Genomic DNA, 14,155 nt, shown 5'->3' on the forward strand with positions numbered 1-14,155 from the left:
CCCCCCGCTTTTTAAGTATAAAAGCTTTTTTTTTTTTAAGATGTGAAATCACTTACTGGTTATTTTTCAGTACAACCAGAAAACAGTGGGTTGTTTAATTGTGGGAAGATTTGACTGTCTTGGGTGTCGACATTCCATAGGAGAGGGACTTTTTGTATCCCTAATACAAGACATACTTAATGGCAGTTTGCAGTCACTGTCATGCATTTGTATGACTTAACATTGAAAGTTTCCCCCCATGTTTGTTGTCTTAATAGAACTGTGACTGATCAGCATTCTGTCATCATGGCCCTCTTGCCAGAACTGTGCATTCTGCAACACCTCCGCTCGCTCGTGCTGGTCCAGTTCTCCTGATCACTTTGGGAAGTGCTGTGAAGGGTGGAACATCTGAGTGTGTGGTGTGTGCGACATTAAATTGTGAATTAGTGGGACTTAAGATGCAACAGTTTACCAACATTTGAAGATAATGGTACTTGATACTCTGTTTAAAAATTTGTCTCCAAATTTAAAGCTGGAAAGTTACTCAAATTTAGAAACGAATTTTATCTACATGCCATTTTAGAATTTTGGTACATGCATGAAGAATTGTGTACAAGTTGTTCATAATGTCTCTGTACTGATCTCAAAGCAACCAATAAAATGTTACAAAAAGAAAAAAAAAATTCTGATTTCAATACCAGTTTTTGCTATTTACAATTCAAAAAAAAATCCTTAATTGCGGAAAAGAACACTAGAGGGTTGACAAAATAATTCTCTTAAAGTACAACTTACAATAAAACAACAGAGAGAGGCCAAAAGCATCAAGAAGTGCCATCCTACCTGCATTCTTGGTTAGAGAGCAAAGTATAATGCTAGGTGTGAAGATAAGATTGCAAGGATATACCTGATAAATATTCCAAGGATTAAAGTACACCAGGGAAATATTGCTTCATGACTACAACAGAAGGTAAATCATTTTGGAGTTTCCCAGATAGCTAAAAAAACCCAGGAAGAACAAAAAATAACATTTGAGGCAAGCATTAGAATTTGGTAAGGCATTCATAAATTTTAAAAGAGCAAACATGGTAACTACTTTTTACAATAACTAAATCCATTAAATGGACCATATTCATTAATGAGATGACATCTTTGTCTTTATGAATCACTCTCCAACCCTCTACTGGGAAACTCGGGGAAAGGCTCCTTATCAGTTCATTATCTATAGCATAATACAATGTGAGAGTAAGGTAATTACGTACTTGAGATATTGGGCTTTCAGCCCAGAAGCGATGTTCTGTAGTGGTAAAGATAAAAGCCAGCTATGGAGAAGCAGCCAATCATAATTCATCATGCACTAATTCCCACAGAGTTGTCAAGGGCTTTCCTTCTCACTCTACGAGAACAATGGCTAGAACCAGCACACATGATCAGGTGGGCCCTTTTACAGGCACATTTAAACAGCATGAAGTTTCTTAGATATGTTCATGACAATGAAAGATGAAATGTTATCAGCATTAGCATAAACCTAATAGAAGACATTTGGCATTTGGTTCTAAAGCGAAGACATATTATCACTGACTCCATACCTATTGCTGAAACAAGCATGGTTCAATTCACTTAGTTCAGCGGTTCTCAACCTGAAGGTCGCAACCCCTTTGGGAGTTGAATGACCCTTTCACAGGGGTTACCTGATTCATAACAGTAGCAAAATTACAGTTATGAAGTAGCAATGAAAATAATTTTATGGCTGTGGGTCACCACATGAGGAACTGTATTAAAGGGTCACGGCATTAGGAAGGTTGAGAACCACTGATATAGTTGTTTCAATTCTCGCTCAGATAGTCTACTAAACAAAAACAAACAAAAAGGTAATCTCAGAAATTAAACTAGCCCATCAATGTTATGCAATAAGAAGCATTCCATGGGGGCAAAGCTATGGAAATGTCTTTGACATAACCAGACATCTTGAGGGAATAAGTCACTAGGCCTGGGAGCTCACGGCCATGGGTTTGGGGGCACAACAAAGGTCAACTAGCAAAATGCAGCCCACAAAAACAATGGTCTACCTTCTACTGTCATGAGTAGCAACAGGGGTCTTAAAATTGTTTTTGAGTAGCCATGTAAGATGCATCTATTGGTCTCTCTCCCTGTCCAGAAGAAAGAAAAGTGAAGGGAATCTAATGCACACAGAACAATTAGTCCAGTGAACTAGTGGGCACGCAAACATCAGCCTCCACGACTATGAGAACAGAAGAACTAGGTGGTGCCCGGCTACCACTAACTACTCTGAAAGGGACCACAGGAGAAGGTCTTGTATAGTGGGAGAAAAATGTGGAACAAAACGTAACCACAGAAAAGACTGGCTGATTGGTCAGAAAGAGAATGGTTGAACTCCTTCATCTGCGGTCTTTAGAACTCATGGTTCTATTTCCAGTCAAACGATAGACAGATCAATGAGGGAAACAATAACATGTGCGGTGGGGAGGGAGGCCATGTACATCTTAGAATTATCAGCCATTTGCGATCAAAAGGACAGCTAAAAAATAAAAATACATAACGCACTCCTTTAGCAACCTGTTTCTTTTGTATCTGGACATTTCATACAGCAACACTGGCACACTGGGCATACTTAGAGCAACTATTCTACAGTATAAACAATCTAATAATAATTACCTACTGAAAGCAGACTGTAACTAGTCACCCTAAAGCACAGCACTGTCCCACAGCAGGGTATACATTCTATAAAATGTCTTCTGTTAAGAGTCTGTTTGCTTTTAAAATACCATGTTGTTTAAAACTGGCAAAATATATGCTGCTTTCTTTGAGCTCCTTCTGCCGACAGGCTTCTATCTTATTGCTGATCCTAGCTGACACGGAGCTCTTAGTCCTGGGACCGATTCTGACACATTTAACAGACTGCTGTCAGGCTGGTGGTAGGGCTAAGAGGTTACAAGCACACTTAGTCCCTACTTCAGTCATGCTAGGAAATAATAGTAGGATGTCACAATTTCAATGCACCGCCTACGACTCTAAGACATAAAAAATATCTTTAAGAAAGAATTTGTGGGGAGCAGACGCACCAGTCAGGGTGCAGTGTAGCAATGATGAAACAAGACAACTTTCCTCTAGTTCTTAAATGCTTACTCTCCCCACTATCAAGATCTCAATTCTACCTCACAAATCTGGCTAGACCAGAGGATGTACACTGGTACAGATAACAGGGAATCCAGGACAGATGAACGCCTCAGGACCAGTGGCGAGAGAGGCGATACCGGGAGGGGAGAAGGAAAGTGGGGTAGAAAGGGGGAACCGATTACAAGGATTTACATATAACCTCCTCCTTGGGAGACAGACAACAGAGAAGTGGGTGAAGGGAGATGTCGGGCAGTATATTATATGACAAAAAAATAATAATTTATAAATTATCAAGGGTTCATGGGAGGGGCACAAGGAGGGGGGGAATGAGGAGCTGATATCAAGGGCTCAAACAGAAAGCAAGTATTCTGAGAATGATGAGGGCAATAAACAATTGTGCTAAGAGTTGTACAAGTCCCCAATACAATGCTTTTTTTTTTAATTAAGAATTTTTTATATTTATAATCCAACTATTAAGAATACTGATGTCACTTGGAAGGCGGCTATGGTCACCACTATACCACCAGCGCTACACTGTCACTTGGAATTTAAAATGTTAACCTCTTCTGAAGGCAGGGTATTTGCTTACCCTGTACCTAAGGTATGAAGGAACAGTCAAGTTATGTTTTCTCAACAATCCCCTTTCCCCTCCAGATCTCCTTAGCGCAGGCGTAAGAGCACAAAGAGCAGGAAGGCAGTCTCCAGCACGCCACAGCCTACCCACCTCCAGGAGTCTTCAACTTTAAACAGGGAACTCGGCCCCTGGCTGGAGGTAATGAAAGCTAATTAACCATTAAGTGGACAGGTGGCCTCAATCAGTCAAGGAGCTTTCATCACAATGCCAACACTTTCATTTTCATGTGCCCTCAAAAAAAATCAACCAAATGAACTGCCATCAAGTCGGTGCCATCTCTAGCGACCCTGTGAGATAGTGTAGAGCTAGCTGTCTCTGTGGGTTATGGAGACCGCAGCCCTTCATGAGAACAGAAAGCCTCATTTTTCTCCCGAGGAGCAGCTGGTGGTTCTGAATTGTTGGCCTTGAGGATTGCAGCCCAACGAACTCATATCCACTACACCACCAGGGCTCCATCACCAAAAAGATGTGAAAGAAAAGCCAGTGAAAGAAGGTAAAACCTTCTCATCTGTGTTGTCATTATTATTATTGACAGTGCAGCTGTGGAGATGAAAAGCAACTCTGCATTCCTAACTCCTTAATGCCAGTCATTTAAAAAAAATAGACTGCTTCATAATCTAATTCTTGGGTAATCTGTTGATGAGGATCACTGCAGAGTTCAACGGCTTAGGGGGAAATGTATTCCCTCAATGGTCAAAAAGAACACGAGGGGCTTCAAATAGTTCATGCAAAAATGGAATTGAAAGACAATGGAATTTCCCCAAACTTTTTGAAGTCTTTCAGAACAGAAGTGGTGTGCAACACTGTAGCAGATAAGAACTATACTTTTGTCAACTCTGATCAGGTGTGGTAATGCAAAGACCAAGAAGGAAACCATAAACAAAGGGAAATTATTCAATGCTTAGTTTAAAATGCATTTGATGTTTAGTCAATTTCTGACACCCTTCATGTGTGCCAAGTAGAAATGCTCCTATGGATTTACAAGGCTATCGCCTTTCAAAAGCAGTTCAACAGGACTGTCATCTCCTGAGGCATCTCTCGATGGGATTGAGCTACCGATTTTTCAGTTAGTAGTCCAGCACTTAGTCATGTACACCACCTAGGACTGGAAGGCATGTCGAGGTATAGTCACTGCCAGTAAGTCCATTCTGACTTGACATCGAATATTCCCTGTCCTCTAATTTAAAGCCCCCACTACACTGCATGAATGACTGTGAAGACGACCCTCGGTAGGCACATATATGGCACACATCTAAATTGATCAGTTAAAAATAAAGTTTAAAACACCCCAAAAAAGGTGTTCTAAATCAAAATTCAAAGTATCAACTAATTCATAACTATATTGGTGATGTGTAAAGAGCTGTGTTATTATCTTGTGATGCTCGACCTGTGCTAGGCACCATGTAGCAGGTTTACAATGGGCTTCTTATATTCAAAATCACCCTAGGAGGAAGTGGTATTATCCCACTTTTATAGATGTGAAAATTGATAGTGAGAGAACTATGAAAGGTCATATGGCTAATAAATCTTAGTAAAGTGGCTCTAGACTGTACTTTTCCTTTTAATATCTTTTATATCTTACTGATCCCCCCACCCACCCACCCAACCACCACCATCACTTACCATTAATCATCTTATTCAGTGCACAATGCTCAGGATACTAGTGGAACTTTCTCAGCTAGCTCTACCTTCCAGAGCCACTCAGCATTTCAGTCACATCTAATGAGCCTCAACCACAGCACTATAATGTGCTACCAAAAATCTCAGATCTCACAAAAATTACATTTGTACAAACTTTACAGTACATGCAAAAACATACAAGAAAAGTCAAACGTTCTGACTTCCTCTTTTCGCATGGGCCCATTTTGCTGAAAGCACAGGATGACCCCTCTACTGACCAAGAATTCTTCAAACTAGCTATTGAATAAAGCTACTAGTTCATTTTCTAACCAGAGATCTACCTACCTGTGTGCTGAAAAGTGAGCTCTGGTGGAATTGTGGTTTAAGTGTTGGGGTCTAACCACAGCGGGTTTAAACACACCAACTACTCCACGAGCCACTTCCCAGGAGAAAGAGGAGACAGTCTGCTCTGTAAGACTTCACTTACTACAGTCGAGTGGGTTCCAACCCCCAGGGACCCGACAGGACAGGACCCGACAGGACAGGACGACCCTGTGGGTTTATGAGACTGCAACTCTTTACGGGAGTAGAAAGCCTCATCTTTCTCCCTCAGAGTGGCTGGTGGTTTCAAACTGCTAACACGCAAGCACTATGCCACCAGGGCTCCTTTGGTAAAGACTAACAGACTGGCCCCAAAGCCCTAGGGAGCGTTCTTCTCTGTCCTATAGGGTTGCTGAGTTGGACTGGATTCAATTGCCAATTAAAGGATAGCAGCACTCATTGCCTTGCTCGCCACCCACACCCAGCCCCATTTTTAGCCACATTCAACTAAATATTCTTTTCTAAATTGCAAAGGACCACAATCAAAGTCCTGAGTAGGGAAGACCTGATTTGACAAAAGGGCTAAAGAGTAAACAGGCAAATGAATTCCCAGTTTTTAACAATGTCAGAAACATGACCCACACAAAGGCAAAGGCCTAGGCAAATGAGTACAGAATAACAAAACAAATGACGCACAGACGTGGAAGGGTGCACACAGTCACCTCCGGGCTCAATAGCAGTCATCTGACAACATACCGCAATACTTTAGGACAGAAAGCCAAAATGCCAACAGCCAATTAAACGAGTAAATGCAACGTAAGCAGAACTGGAACACAGCCAAGAATCATACCTTAACTTTTGGAAATTCTGGTAAGCATTTTTTGACAACAGTGGTTAGAGTACGTCAGCATCAGAGAAAGGTCTTGAACTCAGGAAATCCTGTCTCAACTCCCACTTACCTTTCCTCTTTATCTCTGAAGTAAGGCTGGGCTGAGCTCCTCAAAAAATGGGTTTGTAGATTCACTGAAGGGCTAAGCAAAGTTAAAAGTTTTAATGCCAAAAGTATCTCATCTATGAAATACAGTAAAAGTTTAAAAATGCATTTTATTTTAGCTTTTTGGGGTGTTTTTTGGCCTCTTGAGAACCAATTAAAGCCAGAACAAATTAATTCTGACTTGGGAATAACCCACACACAGTTGCCCGAAAAACACTGAAACCCGATTAGAAGCCAGGCAAGTTATTTCCCAACTCCACGAAAATGTAAAAGTCATTTAAGAACAAGGGAATCTTCTCAGCCTTAAACCATAAGCGTATAACCTTTTCACACGCAGCCACAGGGCAGGGAGGAGGGGAAATCCCGGAGAGAAAGTGATAGCGCTAGGGCCGGTTTGTTTACAGACTCCAGCCACAATCCTGGATCAGAATTCAAGCAGTCCGATGCTTCCAAACTACAGGGACCGGATCGCGTTCTACGGCGTCGGGAAGATTTAGGGGGGCCGGGGGGGTGGGGGCGGGGGCAAACTAAGAACTATATTACAAAAGGTACGTGAGCAGGGGCGAGTGACTGCCGGGTTTGGGCCCGCGGCCTGCCGTACAAGGGACCCGGCCCGAGAACTCGGGGCGGGGGAGGGGCGGGCAGCCCCGGGGAGCCGCGTCCCCCGAGCCTACGTGGAAAAACGGGAGCACACAGCGGGTTACCCGACGGAGCAACGAGTCCCCGTGCATTGTGGGGCTGCATCTTGAAGGAACCCGGGGGCTGACCCACGGAAAGGGGAACTGGCCCTGCCGGCAGTGACTCAGGTCAAAGGCAGGGGACACACGCCCTGGGAACTCGGGGCAGCGGTCAAGCCCATGCTGCAGGGGTATAGGCCGGGGGAGCGGGGGGCAGGCCGAGCCCGACCCAGACACTGACCGGGTGGGTCAAGGGGGGGCGTCCGGCCGGGGCAGTTACAAGCACGGGAGCCGGCGAAGCTCAGCAGCGTGATTCCCGTCTCCGGTCATCCCTCTGCCAGCAGCTGCTCCGACTGTTCCAGACCCAGCCGCCCCGTCCACTGCCTCCGCCAGCGCCGTCGCCATCTTACACTGGCCAGCAGCCGCCGCCGCCGCCGCCACGGCCTCCGCGCTCTGCGCTTGCGCCTGCGCTGCCGCCACACTTTCCGGCCCCGTTTGCGACGAAGCGTTGAGTCGACTAAGGGCAGAGTGGTCGCGCGAGCTCTCGGCTCCTGAGTCTCCTCAAAGGACGCACGAGGGGCGGGGCTTCGGGCCAACGGCAAACGGGACGAGGGGCGCCTGCGCAGTACCCAGGGAGCGAGGTGGTGTTTGTGCAGTAGTGTGAAGGGTTCTCTAGCCTCCTAATACTCGAGTCAAATGCGAGTTAGGGGCTCCCTAAAAGTTGTGCTAGAAATGAACCAACCACTAGCGGCAAAGCTGAAGAATATTAAAGATTTTTAAAATCGACTTCTGCAGTCTGAAATTGATCAAACACCTATCAAGATGCATGACTGGTGATTACGAAAGAGAAGTTAAAAATAACTTTTTTCAACAACATGAACGATGTACCTCACCAGATGGAATACACAGGAAACACATCGAGAACCCGCTGCGGAGCAGACCATGACTTGCATATGCAAGTTCAAGTTGGGGCTGAAGAAGAAAAGAGTAGAAGTCCAGTCGAAGTGTTTTCACGTGTCGGGTTGCGATATGCAAGGCCGGCAGATCAAAACCACCAGCAGCACTGAGGGAGAAAGACCGGACTTTCTTTTCTGCTCCTGTAAACAGTCTCAGAAACCCACAGGGGTTAGTTATGAGTCAGCATTGACTCAATGGCAGTGAGTTTGTTGTTGTGTGTGTTTTTTCTTTGGTTTTGGTTTTATTTGTTTACTAACCACTCTTCCCCCAAGGAGTATTATCATGGCACAATTATGCCATTAAAAAAAAAAAACATTGCCATGAAAAAAAAGCATAGCACATTTACAAAAATCTCACAGAGGGAGCACTTGGCAAACAAACATAGAAAGTGTATGTGATTTGCATTAAAATATAGTATATCCCTTCTCAAATTGCTTGTGATGATGATTGTACGAGTCTTCTTCATATGATTGTGAAAGTTTAAGCTGTATAATATGTGAAGCATATGTCAATAAAGCTTTTTGAAATAAATGTGTGTCTTCCCACCTGAATGTAGAGACCATCTCAAGCATAACTTTAACAATTGAACATTAATGCCCAAAAGTCAGACAACTTCTGGAATGACAACAAGAATATCATACATGAAGAAAGCAAAGGGTAATTGAAAAACAAAGACGAAAAAGGGTATCAGAAGAGACTCTAAAACTTGCTTTTAAATGTAAAGTAACTAAAGCAAAAGGAATAAAGTGAAAGAGCGTGGCAAAAGTGCAAAAGGTGGCTCAAGACAAAATATTATAATGAAATGTACAAACACCTGGAATTAAAAACCCAAAGGGAAGAATACAGTTTCATTTCTCAAGCTGAAAGAACTGAAGAGAATATTCAAGCCTTGAGTCAAACTACTGGAGGATTCTATGCATAAAATATTGAACCATGCAGGTAGCATCCAAAGAAGGTGGTGCAAATACACAGTCACTGTACAAAAAAGAATTGGCCAATATTCAACTATTTCAGAAAGTAGCATATGATTGATGGCAATAGTCTCAGAGGACATCAAGGTCAGTTGGTATACATCCTACTTTGGTGAGTAGCAACTAGGGTCTTAAATGCATATGAGTGGCCATCTACAGTACAAACACTGGTCTCTTCACATCCAGAGGGAAGATGAGAAATGAAAACCAGAAGACGGGAAAACAACTCCAATGGACTAAGGGGCCACATAAACTGTCTCCACAATTCTGAGACTAGAAGAACTAGATGGTGCCTGAATAGTACCACCAACTGCTTTGAAAAGGATCGCATTAGAAGGTCCTGAGTAAAGTGGGAGAAAATACGGCGCAAAATAAAAAATCATAAAGGAGGCCAGGCTTACAGGTCACATAGGGACTGGTAGAACCTCCAAGACAATGACCCTCAGTCACACTTCAGTCCTGCAACTGAACTCACTCCCGTCTTAGAATAATCAACTGTTTAGGATCAAAGGGCAGCATTTATTCCAGAACAAAGTTCAGAGGGTTAAGAAAGCCGGAGGGATAGAAACAAAAAAAAAAAAGGGGAAGGGGAAGAATGGGATATGTAATAGCACATTGAGGGGACTACACTATATAATTTGAAACAAAATATGTATAAATTGTTTAATATAAAACGGATTATCTGCTTTGTAAAATAAAAATATTACTGCTTGAAAATAATACTGATGGTATTGAAGGAAGAAGTCCAAGCTGCACTGAATGGCCAAACACAAGTCTCTAAGAATTAATAGAATACCAATTAAAATGATTCAACAAATGGATGCAGCACTGGCAGTGCCTATTCACCTAAGGCAAAAAATTTGGAAAATAAGTAAATTTAGAAGACAGCTACTTGTCCAACAGACCAGAAGTGGTCCATATTCCTGGCCATTGCAAAGAAAAGTGATCCAATGGAATTCAGACATTATCATTAATAGCACTTTCAAGTAGAATTATGCTGGAGATAATTCAAACTCAATTGTAGCAGTTCATCCACAAGGAACTGCCAATATCAAGCCAGATTCAGAAGAAGATATGGAACTAGGAGTATCTTGCTGATGGCCGATGGGTCTTGGCTGGAAGCAAAAATGCCAAATACATAGACCAAGATGGAGCTGTTTGAACAGAACAAGGAAATCCTTCACGGTTAAAAATCAGGAAAGATGTGCGTCAAGGTTGTCTCCTTATACCATATATATTCAGTCTGTATGCTGAGCAAATACTACAAGAAGCTCACTATATCAAGAAGAACATGATATCAATATTGGAGGAAAGCCCATTAACAACCTGTGATATGCAAATAACACAACCTCCTTGTTGAAAGTGAAGAGGACTTGAAGCACTTAATGATGAAAATCAGAGAGTAGCAGAGTAGCGCAGCGGAAGCGTGCTGGGCCCATGATGAAAATCAGAGATTAGAGCCTTTAGTAGGGATTGCACCTCATTTAAAAAAGGGAGGGAAATCTCACAACTGGGCCAATAAGCAATATCGTAATAAACTGAGAAAATAGTGAAATTATCAAGAATTTCATTTTACTTGAATCCATAATCAGCACCCAAGGGAGCAGCAGCCTAAGAGTGAAATGACAGGGAACTGGGCAAACACCCTACACACTCTATAAAAGGATACAAGAGACCAAGTAAAACAGGTATGATGATAATCTTGGAACTCTGAGCTTCAGAGTTCGGGGTAGAGAAGTGGACTGAACACTGAGTAGAAAAGAAGGTAAACAAAGCCTGCCAGAGAGGACGGAGGCAGTTGAACTGTTGGATGGCCTGGTGCAGCATGGCAATATTGAACTTTGCCAGCAGTGTTAGACCAAGACTGAAAAAAACCCTAAAACAAACTCACTGGCATTGGTCAATTCTGATAAGGTAGAACTTTCCCTGTAGGAGGTCTCCCTTGAAGCAGCTGGTGGTTTTGAACTCCTGATCTTGAGGTTAGCAGCTCAATGCTTCACCCACTAGGCCTCCAAGGATCCTTAGACTATGACAGTGACCTGATAAGCAGCTCTGCTTGCTCAGGCTCAGCATTCGTGCCCACACCAATGGTGGGTGATAAGAAAGGTGGGGTCCTCTCCTGTTCCCTGGGCTCTCTTAATGACCAAAGAAGTGGCCAGCCTCACTCTCCCACACCGAGGCTGGTTACATGCACTCAACCTCTGCGCACTCCCTGCTGTGCCTGAGGTCCGGAGCACCATCTCATCAGAACACCACAAAGCACAGTGCCAGACAAGCAGTTTGCCACCAGCCACCCTGGGTGGGGGAAAATGCCTTCTGTGATCATCTGCCCTTGCCCTCAGCTGCCCTCTGGGACCAAAAGAGGTTCTTCAGGGAACAAGCTCCTCGGCCACCAGCTGAGCCTACACAATTACCCCCAGATCAGGTCCCTGAACCAGGGCAACAGCTAGGCCAGCAGGAACTCCATCTAAGCTCATTCGCCCATGACCCCCTTAGTTGGTAGAGGGTGCCACCGGCCCAGACCAGATACCCTGTTCTCCACAGTTTTGTCCCCTCTGGGGCCTATCCTGTTTCAGTTTTCTCCTTTTCTCGTTTTTGTTTTGTTTTCATTTTCATTTTCCTATTCTTTTCGTTCTTTGTTTACATTTTTCTTTCCCTCTGTTTCGCCGTTCTTGTTTCCTTTGCCACCTTCTTTCTCTTTTTTCTTTTCTGTCAGTTTTGTTCTTCGCTATTCTTTTTGTGTTCTCCCCTTGCCTGGTTTGGCATCTTGTATTTTTTCCTTTCCCTTTTTCTCTTTTCGTTTTTCCCTTCCCTTGTTTTTCCTTTTCTTTCCATTTTTTCCACTGTAAGCTTTGTTCCTGCTGTTGTTTGCATACTTTCCCCAGTTTATTTTTCAATTATTTAATTTAATTGTTTGGTATTGTTGTTTTTATTTTTCTCGGTTTTTTCCCTTGTCCTGCCTGATGTGCTCTGGAGCCTCCTTCAGATCCACATACTGTTGTACTGCCATCGATAGGCAGCAGCCAACATCAGTCAAGCTTACCCTCAACCGTGCTACACGAACAACAAAGACCTCTACACAGACATTCTCCATCACACTCATCAGCAGTCAGGTCGGAGTGCCTCAGAGCACATCAACACAAGATCGTCAACTAGCTATGAATACAACGTCACAATCAGATGTCAGAGACAACAGACGATTTCAGTTCGCAGGAAGAGACAAGACAGAGTAGCTCAAATAAGTGACCAAAACACAGAGACAAAAATCCTTTTAGAGTACAAAATGACATTGGAACAACCTGATAAGGGATTGAAGAGAATGGCATTTAGATTACATTCCTTCAATGGATGTAGAGAGAGACCAAAAAAATGCTGAAGACAAAATCAAAGAACACAGGGGGGGGGGGGGCATTATCAAGATCCCAATTCTACCTTAGAAATCCAGCTAGACCAGAGGATGTACACTGGTACAGATAGGAACTGGAAACACGGAATCCAGGACGGATGATCCCTTCAGGACCAGTGGCGAGAGTGGCGATACCGGGAAGGTGGAGGGAGGGGGGGGGGAAAAGGGGGAACCGATTACAAAGATCTACATGTGACCTCCTCCCTGGGGGAGGGACAACAGAAAAGTGGGTGAAGGGAGTGGGTAAGATATGACAAAATAATAATAATTTATAAATTATCAAGGGTTCATGAGGGAGGGGAGAGCAGGGAGGGAGGGGAAAAATAAGCTGATACCAAACGCCCAAGTACAAAGTAAATGTTTTGAGAATGATGAGGGCAACAAATGTACAAATGTGCTTGACACACAATGGATGGATGTATGGATTGTGATAAGAGTTGTAAGAGCCCCCAATAAAATGATTAAGAAAAAGAAGAAGAAAAGAAAACACAGGGGAAGGAGCCAAAAGAATTCAGAAAAACACTACAAGAATCAACAGACAAAATAAATTTAAAATCAGAAACATCACCAAAAACAGCAAATAAAATCCAGAAGATTAATACTAAGATTTCAGAATTAGATAATGCAGTAAAAGAATAAAATTGAATCAATGGGAAACCAAACCAGTGGACTTTATGATAAACCTGGCAATACAAATCTGCTAGGGGAACAATGGGGGGAAAAGGAGAATGGAAAAAAAATTAAAAGCCTAGCAATGATGTGGGACATCATCAAGAATAGCTTACAAGTGATCAGAATTTCAAAATAGGAAAAAACAACAAAAATCACAAAGAAAATTATCTGAGTTGTTGGAAGAAAAATTCTCTAACATCATAAAAGACAAGAAAATATGAATTGAAGAAGGTGAACAATCGAAGACAGATAGACCCCCAAAAGAAATTCACCAAGATATATCATAATTAAACTTTCCAAAACCAAAGACAAGAAAAGAATCCTGAAAATAGCTCTGGGGAAATGAAAGGAGTCACCTACAAAGGGGAACTCTTAAAACTGAGCTCTAATTTCTCAGCAGAAGCCATGCAGACAAGGGGGCCATAGGATGCGATATATAACACCGAAAGAAAAAAATTGCCAGCCAAGAAGCATATACCCAGTAAAACAGTCCCTAAATACAATAGTAAAATTAGGACATTTTTAGAAAAACAAAATTAAAGGAATTTGTAAAAACCAGGCCGTTCTTACAACAAATACCATGAGTTCTTTGAACAAAGAGCCAATAATAGAAAACAAGCTGAGATCAATACACACTACCACCCAGAAGCCAATCCAGATTATATATATATAATATAATATATATATTTATATATATACATATAAACTCACTGCCGAGGGGAGGAGAATGGGAGGGGGAGGGGGGAAAAGGAAAATGAGCTGATTCCGGGAACCCAAGAGGAAAGCGAA

The 14,155-nt window shown here is 42.7% G+C and overlaps 1 protein-coding gene across 1 annotated transcript in view; it reads right to left on the reverse strand.

The window, feature by feature from the left end:
* The window catches only part of DCAF8 (DDB1 and CUL4 associated factor 8), a 57,291-nt gene extending 49,550 nt beyond the window's left edge, over positions 1 to 7,741 (reverse strand). Inside the window, exons 1-2 of the mRNA XM_045298434.1 lie at positions 7,602 to 7,741; positions 6,649 to 6,720 (exon numbers count right to left, since the gene is read on the reverse strand). The gene's annotated coding sequence lies outside the window, so the exon portion shown is untranslated. The remainder of the gene's footprint in view (positions 1 to 6,648; positions 6,721 to 7,601) is intronic.
* Positions 7,742 to 14,155: the final 6,414 nt, after the last annotated feature.

This window comes from Echinops telfairi, unplaced genomic scaffold (genome assembly GCF_000313985.2).
Source record: "Echinops telfairi isolate 266 unplaced genomic scaffold, ASM31398v2 ScPeMD7_7425;HRSCAF=8463, whole genome shotgun sequence".
In the NCBI taxonomy this organism is placed as follows: domain Eukaryota; kingdom Metazoa; phylum Chordata; class Mammalia; order Afrosoricida; family Tenrecidae; genus Echinops; species Echinops telfairi.